The 10,529-nt window shown below is 51.9% G+C and overlaps 1 pseudogene; it reads right to left on the reverse strand.

Annotated features, from left to right (window-relative positions):
• Nucleotides 1-9,629: 9,629 nt before the first annotated feature.
• Nucleotides 9,630-10,093, reverse strand: LOC112610085 (annotated as a pseudogene).
• Between the last annotated feature and the right edge of the window lie 436 nt (nt 10,094-10,529).

Consider the following 10,529-nt stretch of genomic DNA (forward strand, 5'->3'; position numbering starts at 1 on the left):
CTAAAAAAATACAAAAAACTAGCGGGGCAAGGTGGCGGGCGCCTGTAGTCCCAGCTACTCGGGAGGCTAGGCAGGAGAATGGCGTAAACCCGGGAGGCGGAGCTTGCAGTGAGCTGAGATCCGGCCACTGCACTCCAGCCTGGGCGGCAGAGTGAGACTCCGTCTCAAAAAAAAAAAAAAAAAAAAAAAGGAGGCCCACAAAAAGGAGGGAAGCACCAATTCAGGGTGTAGCACAAAGGAACCTCTAGAACATTATGTTCAGTGAAAGACGCCACACACAAAAGGTCACATGTAAAATAATTACATTTCTATGAAATATCCAGAATAGGCAAATCCACAGAGCCAGAAAGCAAGGTGCTGAATGCCAGGGGGGGTGGGGAGGGGGGCGGAGACGAGGTGAGGGAAGGAGGAATGAGGAGTGGTTGCTTAATGAGGATGGGTTTTCCCTTCGGAGTGATGAAAAGTGTCCTTAGAACTAGATAGAAGTGACAGTTCCACAACATTGCGAGCACACTAAATGTCAGAGAAGTGCACACTTTAAAATGGCTAGTGGTTAATTTTATGTTCAGTGGATTTTATCTACATTTTTTTTCAAATGGGAGATTCCCAAGTGTTAGCAAGGTGTTAGAGACATACCTTCACCAAATGAGATTTTCTCCTTACTACAATAAGAGAAGAATGAAAGAGAATTGCATATTGCCTGCTAATCTCCATGGTACTTTCGCCTGCAGTGTCTCCTTGGGTCTGCTGGGTGAACTTGGACTGCCGACAGGAAGGTGATGGTATCTGCATTTGTTTCCTGGCGCTGCCATCATGAAGAACCACAGACTGGGGGTGGTTTCAACAGCAGAAATGTATCATCTCACAGTGCTGTAGGTTAGAAGCTCAAGATCAAGGTGTCAGCAGGTTTGGCTTCTCCTCAGGCCTTTCTCCTTGGCTTGCAGGTGTCTGTCTTCCCACTGTGTCCTCACACGGTCTCTGGGCGCTCACACATCTCTGGTGTCTCTGTGTCCAAATTATTGTGAGGACACCAGTCGGGTTGGATGAGGACCCATCCTAACGGCTTCATTTCAACTTAATCACCTTTGAAAGACCTCATCTCCAAACACAATACAGTCACATTCTGGGGCACTGGGGGCTTGGGCTTTAGCATGTAAATTTTGCCAGGAGAGGACACAATCTGGCCCCCAGTGATGTCCCTGATAAGCTGATTTGATAAGGGACATGCAGAAGGCAGCTCAAGCCACAAAGTTGGTGGGAGCAGAGCCAGCCAACAGCCCAGGTGCTCAGAGCTCCCACCCAAATACGCTCCTCTGCACCTGCTGCTGCACCCAGGGGTGTAAATGACCATACACACACACACACACACACACACACCCCGTCTGTTTCAGAGATCAAGACTGTTCAGTCTCAGCTCCCTTGCCCTTGCCATCTCCACTGTGTCTCCCTCTCTATCCAACAGCTGCACAGGCCCCCACGAAGGCTCTGATCCAGCATCTGGGGGATGCATGTGACTAACTAATTAACTCTAATGAATTACGTGTCCACACGCCTGGTGAAAAGGGCGCACACGGAGGATGCACGCTTTCCCGAGTTTGGACCTGGAGAGATTGATAACAACGGCCACGCATTTGGAATTCAGAGTTGGGTCTTTGTTTAATATGCATCTTTCTTCTCCAGGCATCAAAGAGATTAATTTTTTTTTTTAGAGTAAACAGACTTCAAAACAGGATTTAGTCCCTGAAAGCCTGCACCTGATTTGTCAGTCCTGGCTCAGGCTGCCCCAAGCCTTAATCATTTTGCAGGTGGATGAAAGAGATCTGAGATAGTGACGGGGGTTGCGGGGGAGAGGAGGGGAGAGGATGCATGCGGAAGTGCCAAGCATACTGGCTGTGCTCCTGCAGCTGAAGCAGACATCAGGACCAGGTCTGTTTGAGCCAGAAACAAAGGACACCAAGCAATAAAAATGAGCCCATTCTCCCATCTTGCGCCCCCCACGGCCCCTGCCTCACGGGAGCCCCGTCTCCTCGCTGAATGTGTCCAAGGATGTGCCCATTTCATCCTGGCTGTTTTAAAAGCCATCCTGGAAAAGATGCTCATGTGGGAAGCCCTTTGCCTCAGCGTCAGCTGGCTGACTCCACTCGAAGCAGCCTCTTCCTGAACCAGTAACCCCTCCACTCTGCTCAAACCCAAAACTGGAGTCCCCTTCAAGGTCTCTGTGTCCCTTGCCCCAGGCCAAGCCTGCAGAGTCCAGCCTTGCAGACCAAGCCTGCAAGGCCCATGTTCAAAGAATATGTTCTCATTCTCGAGGGGCCCCTTCTTCCCCCATCCCTCCCCAGCCACATGGTGGGACTGAAGCTTACACCTGTTTTGATATCCAGGGAAGAGTCTAGTCCAGTAGGTCACCTGTCTGATGGCCACCCCTTAAATGCAGGTGGCATGCCCCGAAAGAATCAACCTGCCTCTGAAACCCTCCCTGGTCCCCACAGAGGGACAACTGCCCCCCTCCCTCCCTGCACCATCACCAAACACAGATCACAACCTGTATCCTTCTTTCCTGTCCCACCTCGGCCTCAACAGCAAAGCAGTGTCCTGTTACATGATGGGGAGTGGGGCGAGATGTTAGGGGAGGCCTGGCTCAGCCACACTGGTGGAGGACATTTCTGTTCCTATAGTATCCAGCAGCTGCCTGGATCCAGTATGTCTACACCCCCTCAGAGGCCCGGTTTCTGCACTGCCCTGCCTCCCTGCAGTAGATTGTGGACCCTCAGTGTAAGATAAGCAGTGCCCAGAAGCTGGGTGTGGAGTCAGACAGAGCTGGACTAAACCCCAGCGTCTCTTCTTTGCAACTTTGGGCAACTTCTGAACCACCCTGAGCCTGTTTTCTCTTAGGAAGAATGGAGGTGATTATGGAACCCACCTTCGGGGTGAGTGTGATGTGATAGATGGTATGAAAATGCCTGGCACAGAGCGGGCACTCAGCACACACTAGCTCCCCTGCTTACTCCTGTGCCCCTCGGCTCCTCAGAAAGAGAAAGCTGCTCAGCGGAGAGAGGAAGGATGCAGGGAGAGGGGAGGGCTCCAGGAGAAGAGAGGGCATGGAGAGAAGGGAGGGTGGGCCCTACTCCCTGTTTAGGTCAAACTACACTTCACCAATCTCCAGGTTCCCTTGTGACCCCCCCAGCTCCTTGGGGCACCCACATGCTCCCCTGAATCCCAGCCCCCCACTTGTGGGCACTAAGGGAGCTCAGACTGCAGAAACATCCAGGCTGGCTCCAGCCCGGCCATTCTGACCACATACTCGTGCTAATTCTGCCAGAAAGACCAGCCTGTGGTTAGCAAGGGCAGCCATTATGGTTTCCAGAAAATTCCTTTGAGCAAAGAGAAGCTGTTTGCCATTCCTGAGGCCCCTCCAGCCTGTACAAATGTGGCTTTCCAATTAAGCTGGGGCTGCTCCCAGATCGCTATCTGCTTTCCTTCTAAAGTAAGAAAAATCCTAGAGCAGTAGGCACTCCTTTTTATTTTTCTAAATCACTTCCAGTTATTTTTTCTGATGACCCAAGTAGTGCCTTTTCTGTTATCCAGGAACATGGTGGAGGGGCTGGTTGGGGTCAGAAGTCCAGGGGACCAAGTTGGGGACCTCACAAGGAGAAACGAGTTTGGGGGTAGGATGGCAAGCTCCTCTCTGGATGGATTGAGCAAGAGGCACTTTGGAATTCTTGAATCTGCCTCTGGGCAGGAATGTCTGGGAGAGTTGGATGCCCGAGGCTGGTTCTCAGGTGTGGGCTGGAGTGGCAGACTTGGAGTTCCTTGGCACAGATAGGACATCACATCATGGGCTTGGATGGGGTCTCTGGGACAGTGTGTGGAGTTGAGAAAGGAAAAGGCCAAGAATGAAACAAGGAAGAGAAAACCTGGAGAAGAGAAATTATCAAAGTGTGGTAGGAACGCAGAGGGGGACAAGACCAAGACAGAGGGATGCAGTGAAGCCGGGGAGGAGGGAGCTTCAAGAAGGGGCAGGTCAGCTGCATCATGTGGCCAGAGAGCTCAGTTCAGATGAGGCCCCAAATGGTCCACTGGACGTGGTACTTGAGATGTCATCAGGCAACTAGGAGAACACAGCAAAAGTGACATTATGCCAGTTCTAGGTCCAGTCTTGAAGACTGGCACATTTCATTTCCTCTTTCTTAAAATAGGCTCTCTTGGGGCCCTCCCTCTCAGACCCAAGCACCCATGCTGCGAGAATCCCAGCCTAGGTAATGCGTAGCCTCTCCAAGCAACAGCCCTGGTGGAGTGGCCAGCCCAGAGTCAGCATCAAATTCCAGTCCTGTGAGTGATACATCTTGGGGACTCTGACGTAGTCATGTTTGTTTATGACTGCAGCCTCATCCAGAAGAACCTCCCAGCTGAGCACAGTCAACTCATAAACTCATGAAATAACAAAATGGTTGGTTTTCACAAGCCAAAAAAAAAAAAAGTGTCATCAGAGATTCCACCAGAACAACTTTAATGGCTCGATGGGGATAGACCCCTAACCAAGAGGGATAAAGCGTGAACAAGCATGTGTGTTGTGTGCACATAGGCATGTGTGCAGGGAGGACAGACAGTGTTTAGAAGGACTTCATTGAGGAACTTGACTTTGGAAGGACTGCTCATTCCCCCTCCCTACTTCAAAGGTCCCATCTTTGCCAGGCCTCAGGTAACTTTCCTACCAGGAAAAGCCCACCCACAGCTTGAGCAAGTGGCTTCATCAAAGATCTTGACCCTGTGATCAAGCAGCCTCAGAGCCTCAGGCAGGGAGCAGCAGCCTCAGGCCCCAGTCCCAGCCCTTCTACTTAAATTATTGGGTCTCAGCTGGGTGCAGTGGCTCACGACTATAATCCCAGCGCTTTGGGAGGCCAAGGCAGGTGGATCACTTGAGGAGTTCAAGTCCAGTCTGGTCAACATGGCAAAACCCCATCTCTACTAAAAATACAAAAATTAGCCGGGCATGGTGGCACACGCCTGTAATTCCAGCTACTCAGAAGGCTGAGGCATGAGAATCACTTGAACCGGAAAGGTGGAGATTTCAGTGAACTGAGATCGTGCCACTGTACTCTAGCCTGGGCGACAAAGCAAGACTCTGTCTCAAAAAATAAATATATATATATATATATATATATATATATATATATATATGGTCTCAATTTCCTCCTCTCCAATGCAGGGCTAATGGCACTTCGCCTACCAATTTCTCAGGGCCATTGCTGGAAAGAAATAAAATGAAAGATATAAAAACTATCAAGGCAAAGGCTAATGTAAGAGATTCTTCTGATTCCTATTCAAAGGGAGGAGGAGGTTGAGGGAGGAGGAGGTTGAGGTCCAACCAGAAGCTGGCGGCCTCCTGAAGCTTCGACAGCACGCTTCTCTAAAAGTAAGCTTAGGAAGATCAAGGCACCCACAGGGCTTTGAATCTCACTAACAACCTCTGGAAGCTCTTCCATTCTGCTCAGATTGACATTGTACTAAAGAGCCTGCCTTTGGCCCCTTTGAGGGCTTCTTGGATTTGCAGGGAAAGTTAGAGACTGCTTCTGTGACCAAAATCAGAAGCCATTTCTATAGCACCTGCTAGAGGAGCTGGCTTCCCTCTCTGTCTATCGTAATCCCATTTTCTGCCTCCAATATCTGTGGCTTGAAATCAGTGCTGCCTTCTGGCATGGAGGAGAGAGCACCAGAAAATGAGCCTAAAACGTCAGAAGTTCAAAAAAGAGAAACAAAAACATTAGTACCTTTATCCTACGGACCTGCAGGCAGCATCCTGCACCAGGACTGTGAGGAAGCCAAGAGCAGGCATAAGATGCAAAACAGAGTAAAATAAATAAAACTCATGCATCACGCTAGGGAGAGGGTCCACGTGGCCGACCAATGACAGCAGAGCAGCCCCTCCTGACGGCTGCAGCTTTAGGGGGCCTTCAGAGTGGTTTCCATGGCACCCGTGCCTTCATAATCCTCACCCAAGCAGCTCTCCTTCAGCTCACCTTGTGTCACCAAACGGGAGGAGAAATGATGTAAGTGTGACAAATATGCTGATATCCAGAAAGAAAGAGAAGGCGGGGGAAGGAGGCAGGCAAGCCCAGGGGCTTCCTCCAGGGCAAGTGGCTGGGGTCCCTGCCTGGGATTCTGAGGGCATTTCTGGGGGACCAGGCTAACCAAAACTCTGATTTAGAAAAATCCAGGGACTCAAATACCCAAAGGGTTTGGAGAGAAAGGTGATCTGAGCTCCTGTGTGCAGATGGTCGGGTCTTACACAGCAGTTCCCTGGGAACACAGAACCCTGAGGGACCAGGCTCCATGGCCACCATGGTCAGGTCTTATTGTGCTCACTGCCCCCCAGGCCCCCAGCAGAAAGTTCAGCCTTTATCTCCATGCTGGCATATGAGCTGTGTGGCCTGTATTAGCTGTGTGACCTCGCAAAGCCTGTGCCCATCTCTCTGAAAAGATACTGGGTTGTTCTGAGTATTGAAAATCCTATATTTAGATGTTCCCAGCTCATGCCTAGGACATAGAAGGATTGCAGAAAGCTGTAGCTTTTTAAAATACCCATTTCATTGAAGTACAATTTACATGCAATGAAACCCACTAATTTTAAGTGTACCATTTGATGGATTTTAACATGTATATATAGTCATGGAACCACCACCCAATCAAGATAGAGAATGTTTCTATGATGCAAAAAAGTCCTTGTATTTTATTTCCTGGTTTTATTTTTTTTTTTTTAGAGATGGGGTCTCACTATGTTGCCCATGCTGGTCTCAAACTCCTAGGCTAAAGTGATCTTCCTACCTTGGCCTCTCTAAGTGCTGGGATTAAAGGTGTGAGCCACTGCACCCAGCTAATAATAACTTTTAAAATATTTGATTATGTTTAATGATACTTGAAGCCCACCCTGAGTCCTGTTCCCCTGTATAATACTCTGCTGTTTCTTCTTGGGTTCTTCTCAGAGGTATCATCATGGTCACACTTTCCTGGCATGTTCCTGAGCTTTTGTCTTCACTCAGACCCAATAGTACCTGCTGGTGGGGAGAGGGGTAGGGAAGGGGAAGGGGTCACCCACCCAACCCAGGCTCAGCCCCCATCCCATGTGAAACTGTGCCCACCCGCTGTGGCTGCACCCATGGACCTCACCAGTACGATAGCAGTGCAGGCGTGGCCTTGCTGTAGCAGGCCTGGTCCACCTAATGCTTTTCCAGCTCCTGCCTGACCTTTGCCAAATCTGTCCTTTCTTTCTCAGCCGGCCCTAGAGCCCCACAGAGAAGGTGGCATGGAAGGTCCCCACAAAAGAATCCAGCCCTTCTCCATCCACTGATTTCTTTTCTTTCATTCATTCAACAAGAAATTTTTGAGGGGCTTCCTGTGCCAGGCACAGGCCAGGGGCTGGGTGGCAGGCTCCAGGGCCACAGGGCCCAGCCAGGCCCACCTCCATCACCTCTCCTTCCCCGCCCCGGACTCGGCCCAACAGGCAGGACTGAAATGAAACCTTGCCCCTCCAGCATCCTCCAATTTCTTGCTCTTAGATCAGACCCTACACAGCAGCAGGCAATTGAAAAGGACTTCCGGGTGCCCGCTCATACTTTCATCCTTCTTTTCTCTCTCCCTTTTTTCATCTTCTTTTTAAAAATGCTCTTTAATAGTGGGAAAGTTAGCATGAAAAGGAGAGAAAATGAGGCTTGAAAAGAATGTGTCTGATGTGCAGCAATTTGTTCACCTGCGAGAGGTTCTTCCCCTCCTGAACCTTGCTGCTGGGGGGCCCAGCGCTGCCAGGCGGCAGGAGGTGGGAGGCGGCTGGGAAGCTGGAGGAGGCCCTCCCTTCTGCCCTTCTGAAAGCAGAGGCAGGAGGTGGGTCAAGGTAGGAGATTGACCTCATGACAGCAAGTAAAGTCAGGGTCATAGGGGACCAGGGTCACCTGCCATGTCCCTCTGGCACCTGTTGGAGCTACACTAGAGACCTGGAGAATTGTTCACCATAAGGCATTTCCTTTCCTATCTTAAGGCAAGAGCCTGGTGTCCTGCGTGGTGGGGAAAGGGGGCCTAGAGTCAGGGAATGGGGTCCCAGCAGGGTAGGTTCAGGGCCTGGTCACCCCAGGACTCGGGCCACCATTGCTCCCTCCCTCCTGCTTGGGCTCCAGCCACGTGCCCCACTGACTTTTGGAAGAGCCAGTCAGGACCCAGCTAAGGATCCTTCCCCGAGGATCCCAACTGGGTTTAGGGTTTCAAGACAGCCTCAACCAGCCTCCATCCACTCTGCACTGGACTGACCCTGCTGCCCCCTCCCCTTACTCAATGAGAAAGCTCGGGACCCACACGCAAGACAGAGCCTGCAAGAGAAGACCCCCAATGGGCTCCTTTCCTGCAAAGGAGACTGCTCTTTGGCTCCTGTCATGAAAGGCAGGGAGGCAGGGAGTCTGGGCCAAAGTGCCCACAGGGTAGGGGCTGCTAGAGCTTGTTTCCCTGGGAAATGACAGAGGGGTGGACGCCAGTGAGCCTGGAGTCTTGACAGGCTGGACGGCTCAATGGTTAGACGGTGGGCTCTGGGCCAGCCTGCCCGGGTTCAGATAAAATCACATCAAATCCATTTGCTGCTTATTAGTTGTGTGGCCAGGACTGGAACCAGACAGAAACTGGGGGTGATTGTAGTGGTGCCTTCCGAGCCACTGTACAAGTTACCATCCATAATGCACTTGGGATGGTACTTGGCACACAGTAGGTGCACGGAGAAGGCTTGTGTCCGAAGCTCAGCGTCATTATTTAGCCAGACCTTCCCCTGCATAGTAGCGCCCACCGCGCTGGCAGGATAGCAGTATGGAGGATGGGCACTTCCTCCCTCCCCTTCCACCTGGGGCGGGGACAATCTGCCAGGAGTGCCCCTGTCCCTGAGCTCCAGCCTCCCCCACCACCCCCAGTGACAGAGACAGAGCTGGAGCTGGGCTGGGTAGCAAAAGCTGCAGACTGGGGGCTGGGCTGCCACCTCAGGGTTGCCCCCACACTGCACAACTCTAGGGGATGCCATTTACATTAACAGCCCATGGTGGCCCCTGCCCAGGGCCAAGGCACAACTCTGGAGGAGACGGGCCAGGGCTCCCTGAGATCCTGTTTGCCCACCAAAGGCTGCTTCAAAGGCCCGAAGAATAAGCCTGACAAGGCAGAGACAGAGGCATGGGCTGAGAAGGGCCTGGGAGCCCAGTTTGCCAGTGGGGGCCCAGCCTGGGGGGGCCACGGGTTTTCCCTTCTCCTGGAGCACAGTGGCCTAGTTTTCTCCTGGAGACGGAAGAGACCCAGAGAAAAGCTTCACGCTGTCCCTCCTTCAAAGCCATCTCACACCCACACAACTCCGCACCCCTCCCCAGAGGCCAGAGCTGCAGGAACCCGAGTGAGAGTGTGGTTTCCTCTCAGCCTCGCCCCTCAGAGACTTCCGCTCAGCAGCAGCTGCGGCCAGGCCAGCTCAAGGCGAGATATCAGCCAGTCCTTGTGAAACCTCCCTGCATGCTGGAGACAGACAGAGACAGGGCACCAGGCCAGGTCCCTTCCAGTGGAGGGGGCAGCAAGTGAGCAGAGGCGATCAGAGGGGTGGGAATCACAGGGGAGAACAGTGACTAGGGAGAGTGATAGAGAAGTGTGTACCACTGCTGTGTGCATGTGCAAATGTGCCTGTGTGCACATGCATATGTGTGCTGCACACTCAAGTGTGTAGCATGTGTGCAAGTGTGTAGGTGGGTGTGTGCAAATGTGTGAGCAGGCGTAGCTGTGTGCAAATGTGTAAGTGTGCACTGCATAGGCACAAAGGATGTGTGTCAGTGTACAAGTGCTGCATATGCAAGTTTGTGGCTGTGTGTGCAAATGCATGCTGGTGTGTCTGTGCCTGTGTGCAAATGGGTGTGTGCAAGTGTGCAGGTGTGTCACACAAGTGCAAGGGTGTATTTCTGCAAATGCACATGTGTGCAAGTGTGTGGGTATGCGTGCAAATGGGTGCTAGTGCACAGGTGTGTGGGTGTGCAAGTGTATGCAAACACATATATGTGCACATGTGTCCAATGTGTGTGTGTGCAACTGTGCACATATGTGCAAGTGTGTGTGTGAGTGCCCTGGAAAAGAGAGAGGGAGAGGAAGAGAGAAGGAAGAGCAGAAACATACCTATGGTAAAAGCCAGTACTGCCCAGCAGATGTGTCCAACGGAGAGCACCGAGAGGCAGGACCAGCCTCTCTTTGTTCCTATCTCAGTAGCAGGCATGTAGCAGCACAATGACTTGTGTTGCTTGCCTGGCAGATCACACAGGTCACAGATGCCTCCTCGTCACAGGATGTGGTCGCTGCACCCTGTCCTAACTCCAGTCCTTTCCCTCACCTTCCCCAGCTAACCCCTTCCCTCCAAGCCCCCTGCCCTGATGGCTGTCAAGGTCAGCAGACCACGCCCCATCCATGAGGGAGCCAAGGGCAGTATCTGCTCAATGCCGTCACTCCCTGTGGGCCAGCTTCTCCTCGCCCAGGAACAAGGG

The sequence above is a fragment of the Theropithecus gelada genome, chromosome 16 (assembly GCF_003255815.1).
Source record: "Theropithecus gelada isolate Dixy chromosome 16, Tgel_1.0, whole genome shotgun sequence".
Taxonomy (NCBI): Eukaryota; Metazoa; Chordata; class Mammalia; order Primates; family Cercopithecidae; genus Theropithecus; species Theropithecus gelada.